Source organism: Giraffa tippelskirchi, chromosome 5 (assembly GCF_054371585.1).
Source record: "Giraffa tippelskirchi isolate mGirTip1 chromosome 5, T2T-mGirTip1v1.2.pri, whole genome shotgun sequence".
Classification (NCBI taxonomy): Eukaryota; Metazoa; Chordata; class Mammalia; order Artiodactyla; family Giraffidae; genus Giraffa; species Giraffa tippelskirchi.
This window is the reverse complement of record NC_137279.1, coordinates 179,203,906-179,214,251: the sequence shown is the minus strand read 5'-3', so window position 1 is coordinate 179,214,251 and position 10,346 is coordinate 179,203,906. Positions and strand designations below refer to the sequence as shown.

The 10,346-nt window shown below is 45.7% G+C and overlaps 1 long non-coding RNA gene across 1 annotated transcript; it reads right to left on the bottom strand.

The window, feature by feature from the left end:
• Positions 1 to 1,724: 1,724 nt before the first annotated feature.
• On the bottom strand, positions 1,725 to 10,202 carry LOC145506882 (uncharacterized). Its single transcript, XR_014054416.1, has 2 exons — positions 7,115 to 10,202; positions 1,725 to 2,957 (listed from the first exon to the last, which is right to left on the bottom strand). It is a non-coding gene; the product is annotated as an uncharacterized LOC145506882 (long non-coding RNA).
• Positions 10,203 to 10,346: the final 144 nt, after the last annotated feature.

The following is a 10,346-nucleotide window of genomic DNA, read 5'->3' as shown; positions in this document are numbered from 1 at the left end:
GCCTGCCACAGTGATAAGTCTTGGCTTGGACTCCAAATGGCTGTGGGCATGCGAGCTGTCCACCAGAATGGGAAGCCCAGGGTCTGACAGAGAATGAAAGGCAAAGAGCAGAGCCACGACTTGGATGGATTTGAAACTGCAAGTGACAATTCCAAGTGGCAAAGTAGAGGGTGTTTTAACTGGGATCTGCATTCAGTGACAGGAAGAGCCCCAGAATTACAGGAGTATCAGCATAGATGGAATTTCTTCCTCTTGCCCCGTATTCCAGGCATGAGCAATCCAGGGCTGCCCCTGCAGCCAACCTCTAGCCACCTTCCGACTCGTTATCCCCTGCATTTGAGGTGTTCCAAAGTTTACTCTCAACTTGGTTAAACTGAAGCCACATTTCCTGGAACCCCTTTCCCTATAGAGTTCCGTGTGGGAGAGGATCCCACAGAGGACCTGGTGTGAGGCTTGGGAGGCGGAAGGCAAGCGGCACCGTGGTTGTCTGAAGGGGAGACACGGTGACAGAAGGAGAAGTGCTCGGCGGGGTCCAACCTGTCCTCTGTGCCACACCCTGCTCCTCTTCCCAAATAACCACAGTGGCCCCGGGCACACCAGCAAAGGCTCGGGCCCACTGGTGGGTACCCGAGGCTACAGCACCCCCACAAGCCTCTGCACAAGGCCCCAGTTCCCAGTGCCCAGGCTCGCCCAGCTTCTCTGTTTCCCAGCAAGCTCCACGTTGTCCGCCTTTGATCATTATCCAGGAGGATTTGTTACCAAGTCCTCCGATCCCTCGTCTCCCTACTCTGGACCTTCACTGCCTCAGTTCCTCCTACCGTTGTGCAAGGTCTCATTCCAGTATTAATCCTTCCTGCCCTCAGCATAAACCCGCTGGGTTCTCAGTTTCCCCACGGCTGGCTGGGGTTTTGTCTTAGCTAAATTTGCTCAGTTTTTATTCACTCATCTGATTTCTTGCTTGCAAAATGTTTACTCCTGTTGTCTCTCCTGTTCTCCATGCCTTCATGTAGATTTATTTATTTATTTATAAAAAACATTTCTTTATTGTAGTCTCAATGAGGTTATCATGGGAAGGGAAAGTTGTCTGTGTTTGTTCAAGCTACCACTTTAACAAAGAAGTCTTCTCCCTGCTGTGGTCTTTCTTTGCACAGAATAAACTGCAGTTTCCACCATGGATAAGCTCTTCCTGCTTGTGACTCAGCACGTGACCCTCCTCCCTCCCCCTCCTCCATCGCCCCACCCTTACCCCATCCTCCAGCCTGGCTTCCCTTCCCCCTGTGTTGACGCCTGCCCATCCTGAGAGACACTGCTGTGGGAAGCTTTTTATGGCCATTTGGCTGAGTTAGGTACCCCTCCGGGGGTTCCAAGGCGCCCGACCACTTCCCCCAATTCTCTACTGACCTCCGTATTATAATTGTCTTTGTAACCCTGGTGCCTAGGGCGCATGGAAGGTACCAATAAATGCTCTGGAAATAAATGAATGAAGTAGATGCCCATTTTGACAACTCTTGCTTTGCATAACCAGAATCAGAGGAAGATGATTTGTTTACCTAAAAAGAAAGAGGATCTGCCATGGGGAGGAAGAGAGGAGGCAGGTACAACTTAAAGGAGCCAAATAGAATGTTGTGGATCTTAAGATTTGGCGGGAAAGAGGAGAGCTTTAATAGATGACTGTGTTATCCCAGTTTAGCTTTAAAAAGAGCCCTGAGAAAACTAATGTAGTGTGTTTGAAGTCAGGGTAGTTGTTTATTCTGGGGGCGTAGAAATTGGAGGGGAACAAGGGGGCTTTCTGGAATGCTAGTAACATTGTATTTCTTGGTCTGGGTGCTAGTTACATGGGTGTGGTCAAGTATGTAAAAATTCATCAAACCGTACTCTTACAATTTTTACACCTTTTAAAAGTATGTCATATTTCAAAAACAATTTACAAAATAGAAGTACATTTTTAAAAACAAAACAAACAAACGAAAAAACAGCCCTTAACTTCTTTCTTCAAAAAACATTGCCCTCTACCACACCATCCTTGTCAATCTTTCCAGTTATTTAAACCCACGAACAGATGAGTGTCTTTCCCATATGCCCTTGAGCTTAAGAGTAATTGAATATATGTTGAATGCAGGTGTTTGAAAAGATTGATTCATTTAAAACACTCTCTTCATGTGCAACAGGAATTGAAGTGCTAATTATGTAAACCTGGATGTTGGCTATCATGTATGAGTAGTCCCTATTTTCCCCAGATTTAAAAGGTGCCTTCCAAGTGATCATGGCACTAATGGCAGGAGTGTGAGCTATTCCTGGAGACAGAAATAGATCTCTTAAAGAGATCTGAGATACAGATGTCTGGAACTTGGGTCCAGAATTTGAAATTACAACTATTGAGTTCTATACAAATTAGGGCTCCACTGAGTGCTACCTAGATGGAAATCTCTCAATGTCCTAACATCCGTCAGGTCACTCAACTCTGTGGCAGCTGGGAGAATGCTAGATGCCCAGTGGGAGCCTGGAGAATATTGGCATACTGATCCCCTTAGTGATCTTCTGATTACCCTGGGGGAAACATTGCCTGGAAACATTCAAGACCCTTGGATTATTGAGCTGGGCTGGTGTAAGGATTGCTTTCGTGGTATCTCCCCATCAACTGAAATACAATTGGTTTTCTTGCAAGAAAGCTCATTTGCCTTGGTGGAAAAAAGCCAGAAGTGAGGAGGTTAAAAGTCACAGGGAAATTCCCTGGTGGTCCAATGGTTAGAGTTCGGCGCTTTCAGTACACGTGTCCAGATTTGATCCCTGGTGGGAGAATTAAGATCTGGTTCAGTTCAGTTCAGTCACTCAATCATGTCCAACTCTTTGAGACCCCATGGACTGCAGCAGGCCAGGCCTCTCTGTCCATCACCAACTCCCAGAGTTTGCTCGAACTCATGTCCATCAAGTCAGTGATACCATCCAGCCATCTTGTCCTAAGCTCAGCCAAAAATAGAAAAAAGAAAAAAAAATTGATGAGGTCATTTCTTAGTCCTAATGCATCAAATGTTTACTGACGGTCTGCTGTGTGCCAGGCAATATGCCAGACACCGTGGACAGAATGCTCTGCCTCTAGACTTTGGATACTGCAAGTGTTTAGGGCCCACACGTTGGTTGGAAGTAAGTGGTGGGGGCTTGTCCGGAAGCTCTGTTTGTGAAATGAGCACACAGTTTGTAGGTGGATTATCTGGCTTATGGAAGTTTGGGAGAGGTTTTGCCAGTCCTCTCGCAGCTACCGGAGCTGAAAAGAGGCAGTTTTTTTCAGTCTAGGAAGAAGCCAATCCAGATAATTTCAATACAATGTGGTCAATGCTGGGAGAGATGAGTACAGAGCGGGCTCTGTGGATCAAGGAGTGGTACTCAAGCAGCATGAGAGGCTTGGAGGGGTTCTCACAGGTGGGGGATATTGAAAATGAATCTTGTTGCTGTGTTTTCTGAACCCCAAAGTCAAAACGTATGATCTAAAAAGTGTTCATTTTCTCACCTACCCATTTATCTGCATCAAAAACTTTAGGGATTTAATAACAAAATATTTGGGCTTCCTTGTTGGCTCAGATGGTAAAGAATCCATCTGCAATGCAGGAGACCTGGGTTGGGAAGATCCCCTGGAGCAGGACATGGCAGCCCATCCAATAGTCTTGCCTGGAGAATTCTGTGGACAGAGGAGCCTGGCAGGCTACAGTCCTTGGGATTGCAAAGAGTCAGACATGACTGAGTGACTAAGCACAACAAAATATTTAGTACATGCAGCACATTCCTTTTATTGAAAATAATAAAATTCCAAGAAATCAGAACTGTCCCCTCAAATCTGGGATATGTGGTGATGTTAGCTATGTTATATTTGTCAACTAAGAATTGATAGTGACGTGTTTTGTTGAAATAGTTTTTCTTCATTCTCTTTTACTAAATGTCCCCCTCGTCATCTGTTAATGAGGCCCTACTGTATGATTACACCAAATGGTCATATAATAGTAATACATATTATTATACACCCTACACAAGACAGATGTCTCTAGCAGATCATTCTGATATCCCATCACGTTCTCTGTGAAGGACACCATCAATTCTGAGGTGGATAGGAATTTTACCCCCAGGCTCAACTGACAGTTGAAAGCCTTTGAGTTTCACTTGGAGCTCAGAATAGCTTCATTCCACGTATTTCTCAGAGAGTATAATACTGACTTCACTGCCCCTCAAATTCTACCCAGCACTTGCGTTAGAGAACAACTCGCACGGAGGAAAGCCAGAAGATGCTGTGTAATTTGCTCTCGAATAAGCCCAGGCCTTCCAATGGCCTCTCCCCTACACTGCATACTATTGGTAGCCTACGGGCCCTCTGCAGAATCACTTTGCCTGACCTGTACTTTATTGAACTGCCAGCAGGCTTTATTGAGAATCATTATAAGGAACAGCCCTGTGACTGTGGCCTGTATGTCTGCTGTGTGGGTGTTATTGAGACCACTCATTTCTTATGTATCCTGCATCCGCTCCAAGAAGACACACAGGAGAAACTGATTGCTGATCTCAGTAGCAGAAATAATGCTCTCTATAACGGATTCAGTAAACATTTACTGAGTGACTTCCTTGGTGGTCCAGTAGCTAAGATTCCTCACTTCCAACTCAGGGGGCCCAGGTTGAATTCCTAGTCAGGGTATAGATCCCACCTGCCACAATTAAAGATCCTGTATGCTGCAACTAAGACTTGGAACAGCCAAATAAATAAAAACAAATACTTAAAGCAAAAACAAAAACATTTATTGAGCACCTCCTACATGCAGGCAATGTCAGATGTGCTGGGGATACACTCATAAATGAAGTACAGTCTGACACGGAACACAGACATCCTATAACCAGTTACCCTGTTAATCGTTACACTTTCGTTAACTGCTAACAAGAAAAATACCGCCACTTAGGGGGCCAATAAAAAGGCATAGGGGGTCAGTGAAGAGGTATTTGAGGAGGTATTTGGTTTTCTACTTGATCATACTGATCCTCATCAATTATGGGGCTGGGAAGTTAAAATCATATTTGTGACTCGCCTCTAGAGAGAATAGGATTTGGAACCTCATTTAATTTCTGGATTCATTTATTTGTGGAACCAAGTGCCTACTCTGTGCTGGAACCAGCTAGGGCACTGAGATTTCAACAGTAAGTCGGAGAAACAGGTCCCAGACCTCATGGAGCTTAGAGGCAAGTGGGAGGTTTGTTCAAGGAATAGAACTGTTAAAACACAATCTGTAGGTGCTGTGTGTGGGGAAATCCAGGCAGCAGTAGAAGCACAGGGGAGAAAGACCCTAACTCGAGGGAAGGAGGCTGTCCAGATTAGTTACTTTGGGGAAGTGATGGCCAGGCTGAAATGTGACTTTAGTAAGACAAAGAGGATATTTCAGCAGGGCTTTGTGAAGATCCTGGTATGAGAGAGAGAACAAATGGTGTGTTCAGGGTACTGGAGGAGTCCGGGGTGACTAGAGGCTGGCATGAGTCGTGTGGCCAGAGGGTGGTAAACTGAGGCCAGCTTGTGCATAGCCTTGTGCTTCAAAGAGTGGTTTTGACTTTATCCTGAAAGCAATGGATATCATTGAAGAGAAAAAAGTTCCTACCCTTATTTTTCCTTTGCCTTATTTCTCTCTTATATTTTATATACATACATGCACACACACAAATGGCCTTAAATTTTTCATGAACAAAGTAAGGGTATAACTAACTAATTTGCCAAATAACATCATGGAGGGAAGCTAGCTCAAGGGCGGAAAATCCAACATAACACATTCATACTAAAATAATTTATAGCCAGCAAGAAAGGATACAGACATGCACAGGGTGTCTCTTGAAAGATAAACGAGAAACCAGGAAGAGTGGTTGCCCTGAGAAGGAGAACTAGGTGGCCAGGCAGAGGTATAAGGGGAAGGCTTTTACTGTGTATTCCTTTTTATTTATTTTAATTTTGATTCTTTGACTGTGTTGGGTCTTCATTGTGGAGCACAGGCTTAGGTGCCCTGCGGCATCGGGGATCTTAGTTCCCCAACCTGGGCTCGAGCCTTCATCCCCTGCACTGGAAGGCAGATCCTTAACCACTGGACCATCAGGGAAGTTCCTAGGTATTCCTTTTTATCTTTTGAATTTTGTACCATTTACATAGTTATTAAAAATGAAGCAAAATTTAATTTTAGAATAGATAGCCCCAATCTGGTTAAAAACAACAACAACAGATTTAAGTCAATAGCCGTAGGCTCTCTCTTGCCCCATTGCTCCCCCAGATAATCTGTTAGAATGCCAGGCTAGGATGACAGCATACTGATGTAAAAGTGAAAAAATTAACTCAAAGGAGTCTTGGTTAGAAAAGAATTAGTAAGATTTGGTGATGGGTAGAATGAGGGGGGCAAAATGGAAAGAGGATTCAGAGAGAACCTTTACAAGTGCTCTTGGGAGGGCGTTTATACTTCTCAGTCTTGGCTTCATCATATGTATGTAGCAATAATGGTGGCATGTACATTACAGGGGAGAGTTGGGAATTAAATATGCTGCCTCCTGGTTATTAAAAGGTGAGCAAGACTGTACCTGATAAGGAAACTGAGACACAGAAAGGTCAGGTAATCTCAGGGAGATTACAGTCTGGTGTGGAGACAGACAAGCAGGTAGTAGGCAATGTGAACACCCTGTTAGGAGTGTCTCAGGGGAAGTGAGTGCAGCACGGGAGGACATGCAAGAGGTGCGCTGCCTTACATTGGGTTCCCTAGAAACCAATCTGAGAAGGGGTAGCTGAAAACAGTAAGTCCCTTACATACGATGAGCTCCATTCCGTAAGTCTGATTTGTTATGCGTGCGTGCTAAGTTGCTTCAGTCATGTCTGACTCTTTACGATCCCATGGACTGTAGCCCACCAGGCTCCTCTGTCCATAAGATTCTCCAGGCAAGAATACTGGAGTGGGTTGCCATTTCCTTCTCCAAATCCAATTTGTTATAAGTCCAACAAAGTGAGCCTAGGTACTCAACATAATCGGCTATATAGTACCGTACTGTAATTGGTTTATAAAACTTTTTATACAAATAATACATAAAAAACAAAAACATTTTAAATCTTACAGTACAGTACCTTGAAAAGTACAGTAGTACAGTACAACAACTGGCACACAGGGGCTGGCATCGAGTGAACAAGCAAGAAGAGTTACTGACTGGAGGAGGGAAAGGAGGTGGGAGATGGCTGAGTTGAAGGTTCGTCAGCAATAGGAGATGGAGGGCAAGCTGCAATTTCACTCATGCCTGATGCTGATGGCACAGGTTCTGGCTTCTTTCTGGAACCAGATGTACGTTTCCATCTTTGAAAGTTCCATCTTTGAAAGTTTGTATGTAGGGGATCTACTGTAATTGTGGAATGTTCTCAAGAGCAGCCTGTAAGGGAATGAGGGAGGTGGGATAGGGCAGGAAGAAGCTGGACAAGGGGTGTATTTAGGGCTGGACAAACTGGACTTCAGACCAAATCTGTATTTCTAGAATTAATGATTTGTACTGGAATACAGTCATGCTTATTCTGTTTACATATCATTTATGGTCATTTTTGGGCTATGAAGACAGAGTCGAGGAATTGTGACTGAGACTGGATGGCCCACAAAACCTAGAATGTTGACTATCTGGCCCTTTACAGAAAGGCTGCAGTCCCTAGTTTAACTCGGTCTAGTCTCAGCCTGATCCCAGGGGGAGTTCTGGAGCAGGAACAGCACTGCAGAATTGTCCCACCTGAAGCCGAGGGGCCTGGCTCTCTGTGTCTTTGCCAGGGGCAGACTTTGGAACCTCGTGCTCAGAAGGGCCTCAAACTCGGAGATAAAGAGAGAGGTCCAGGCTGGAAATAGAACTTCGGGAGTTGTCAGAATATAGATGGTATTTAAAGCCTAGTATTTAAAGTCTGATAGTTAAAGTCCAAATGAGATCATCTAGAGAATGATTATAGATGGTGAAGGGATATTCTTAGCCTTGAGGCATTTTGATGTTTACGGGTCAGAAGAAGAAAGGATCTAGGAAAGCAGACGTGGAAAGAGAGGCCTATGAAATAGAAGAAAAACTGAGAAAGCAGTTTCCTAGAAACCAAGTAAAGAAAACATTTTAAGGAAGGAGTGACAAGCTGCGACAAATACTGTTAGGGAAGTAGTGAGTTTAGGGGCAGGATGTGGGTACAGTATGATTGCACCCAGAAGTCTAAAGGGAGTCTGTGAGCTCAAGGTGAGCGAGAGGAGCAGCCCAAATATGCAAATACACACACCTACACTCACATCATGCACATGCGCATGGTACTTGTGAGTCTAGGACTTGTATATAGAGAAGAGATCTGAGAAGGTAGAAGTTAAAGTTTTTTTAGAAGTTAATTTGCGTGTGTGTGTGTGTGGCTGTGCTGAGTTTTCCTCGTTGCACACCGGCTTTCCCTCGTTTCGGCAAACGGGCTATTAGTTGTGGTGCACAAGCTTCTCGTTGTGGTAGCTTCTCCAGAGCACAGCCTCTAGAGCGTGTGGGCTTTAGTAGTTGAGGTTCGTGGGCTTAGCTGCCCCGCACCAGGAATTAAACCGTTGACCTCTGCATTGCAAGGTGAAGTCTTAACCACTGGACCACCAGGGAAGTCCTAGAACTTAATTTTTGATAAGAGGAGCTGCAATGGAATTACATGAGCAACAGGCTGACAGAATGAGTTCAGGAGAGAAGAAATTGGAGACAACACTTTCAATTAACACTTTCTAGGAGATGTGTTGAAAAGGGGTGCAGAAAAATGGAGGGGTGGCCACAGAATTATGTGGAGTCAGGGAGGGGTTTTGTTTTAAGATGAGAAACTGTATCACGCTAGTGAAAATCATCTAGGAGAGAGAAATCAATGATGCAGGAGGGGAGAACTACTGGAAGGACATTCTTAAGCTGATGAGAGGATACAGCACTGGCAGCAACGAGAGGCTGATGGAGAGCTGGCCCACAGTACAGGAGACAAAGCTGAGCTGTGTGCACAGATGCAGGCAGGTTGATGGATAAGGTGGTGGGAACTCAAGGGAGTTCTCTTGATGACTGCTGTTTTCTTAGTGAGACAGGAAGTAAGACCATCAGCTGAGAGAGAGTAGAGGTCTGCAGAAGAGAGAAAACGGTAAAGCAGTCACCCAGAAGAGGGGCTGAGTGAGAGGCTTGTATCTTCTACAGCACCTTCTTTGCTTTGGCAAGTATGTGCTCAGTGTTTATCACATCCCAGGCACTTTGATAAACACCAAATGCTTCTTGAAAGCAGCGTGGCTGTAAAACATCCCAAGCATGTTTGAGGTTTGGAGCAGAGTGCATCTTGGCAGAGCAGAAGCGGTGGTGATTCAGACTGGGAAGAAGGCAAAAGCCTGCTAACTGGTTTCTCGGAATCCATTTGGTTGAGTCATGGTCCTGAAATACAAGTCCAATCGCGTCATACCTTTGCTTTACATCCTTCAGTGAAGGTATACAAGAACTCGTGACAAACTGCTTCTAGGGAAGAAAACAGAACCCTGGGATACAGAGATTTACTTTTTAGGTATACACATGTATAGTGTTTGGAGAAAAAAGAAAAAAAAAAGTGCAGATATTCAGTATTCAAAACAAAACCCCTTCCTCAAAAAAGTTTCTATGGCTTTTCACTGCCCTTGGGGGGAAAGAAAATCCTTGGTTCCTAATGCTCTGTGTGGTGTGGCCACGCCATATTGATCTGTCTTTCCTTGGCTTTCTCCAGCTTCTTCTTTCTGCAGCGACACTGGACTCCAACTCAACTGGGCGAGGCTCTTCTGGGCCTCACTGCCTTCATACCGGCTTTTCCTTCTGCCTCACACATTCTTACTCCCAAGATGAGGAAGGAGCCTGCGTCTAGCCTCCCTCTCGGCCTTCCCTTGACTAGAGGTGGTGGGTGACACTGCAGGCATCCCATGGTTTAGAGGGCGCCGCAGGGGAGATGGGTTGGGGGTCACACCATCTTGCCCACAAGGTCAGATGGTTCAGGGACACCGTGTGATGATCTCGCCTCCTCTAGAAGGCTGTTGGGGAGTGGGGGCTGGAGCCAGGCGATGGGATTTGCCAAGTGTGAATCAAAACAGGCCCTCCTCCTCCTCCTCCAGAGGGGAAGCCCGCACTACTGGCGGTGACAAAGGCTGCAAGGCAGAAACGCCACGACCTGCCGGGTCTCCCAACAGCTCGCGTCTGCCAGGGGTCAGCAGCGTTGGGGGCACGAGCCCCGATCCGCCGCACTGGTGGGAAAGCGTGCCATCCCGCGCCTGCGCACTCGGGGCCCTGAGCCCCGCGCATCCAGGTCCCGCCCGGGGGAGGGCCCGCACCCCCGCCCCGCC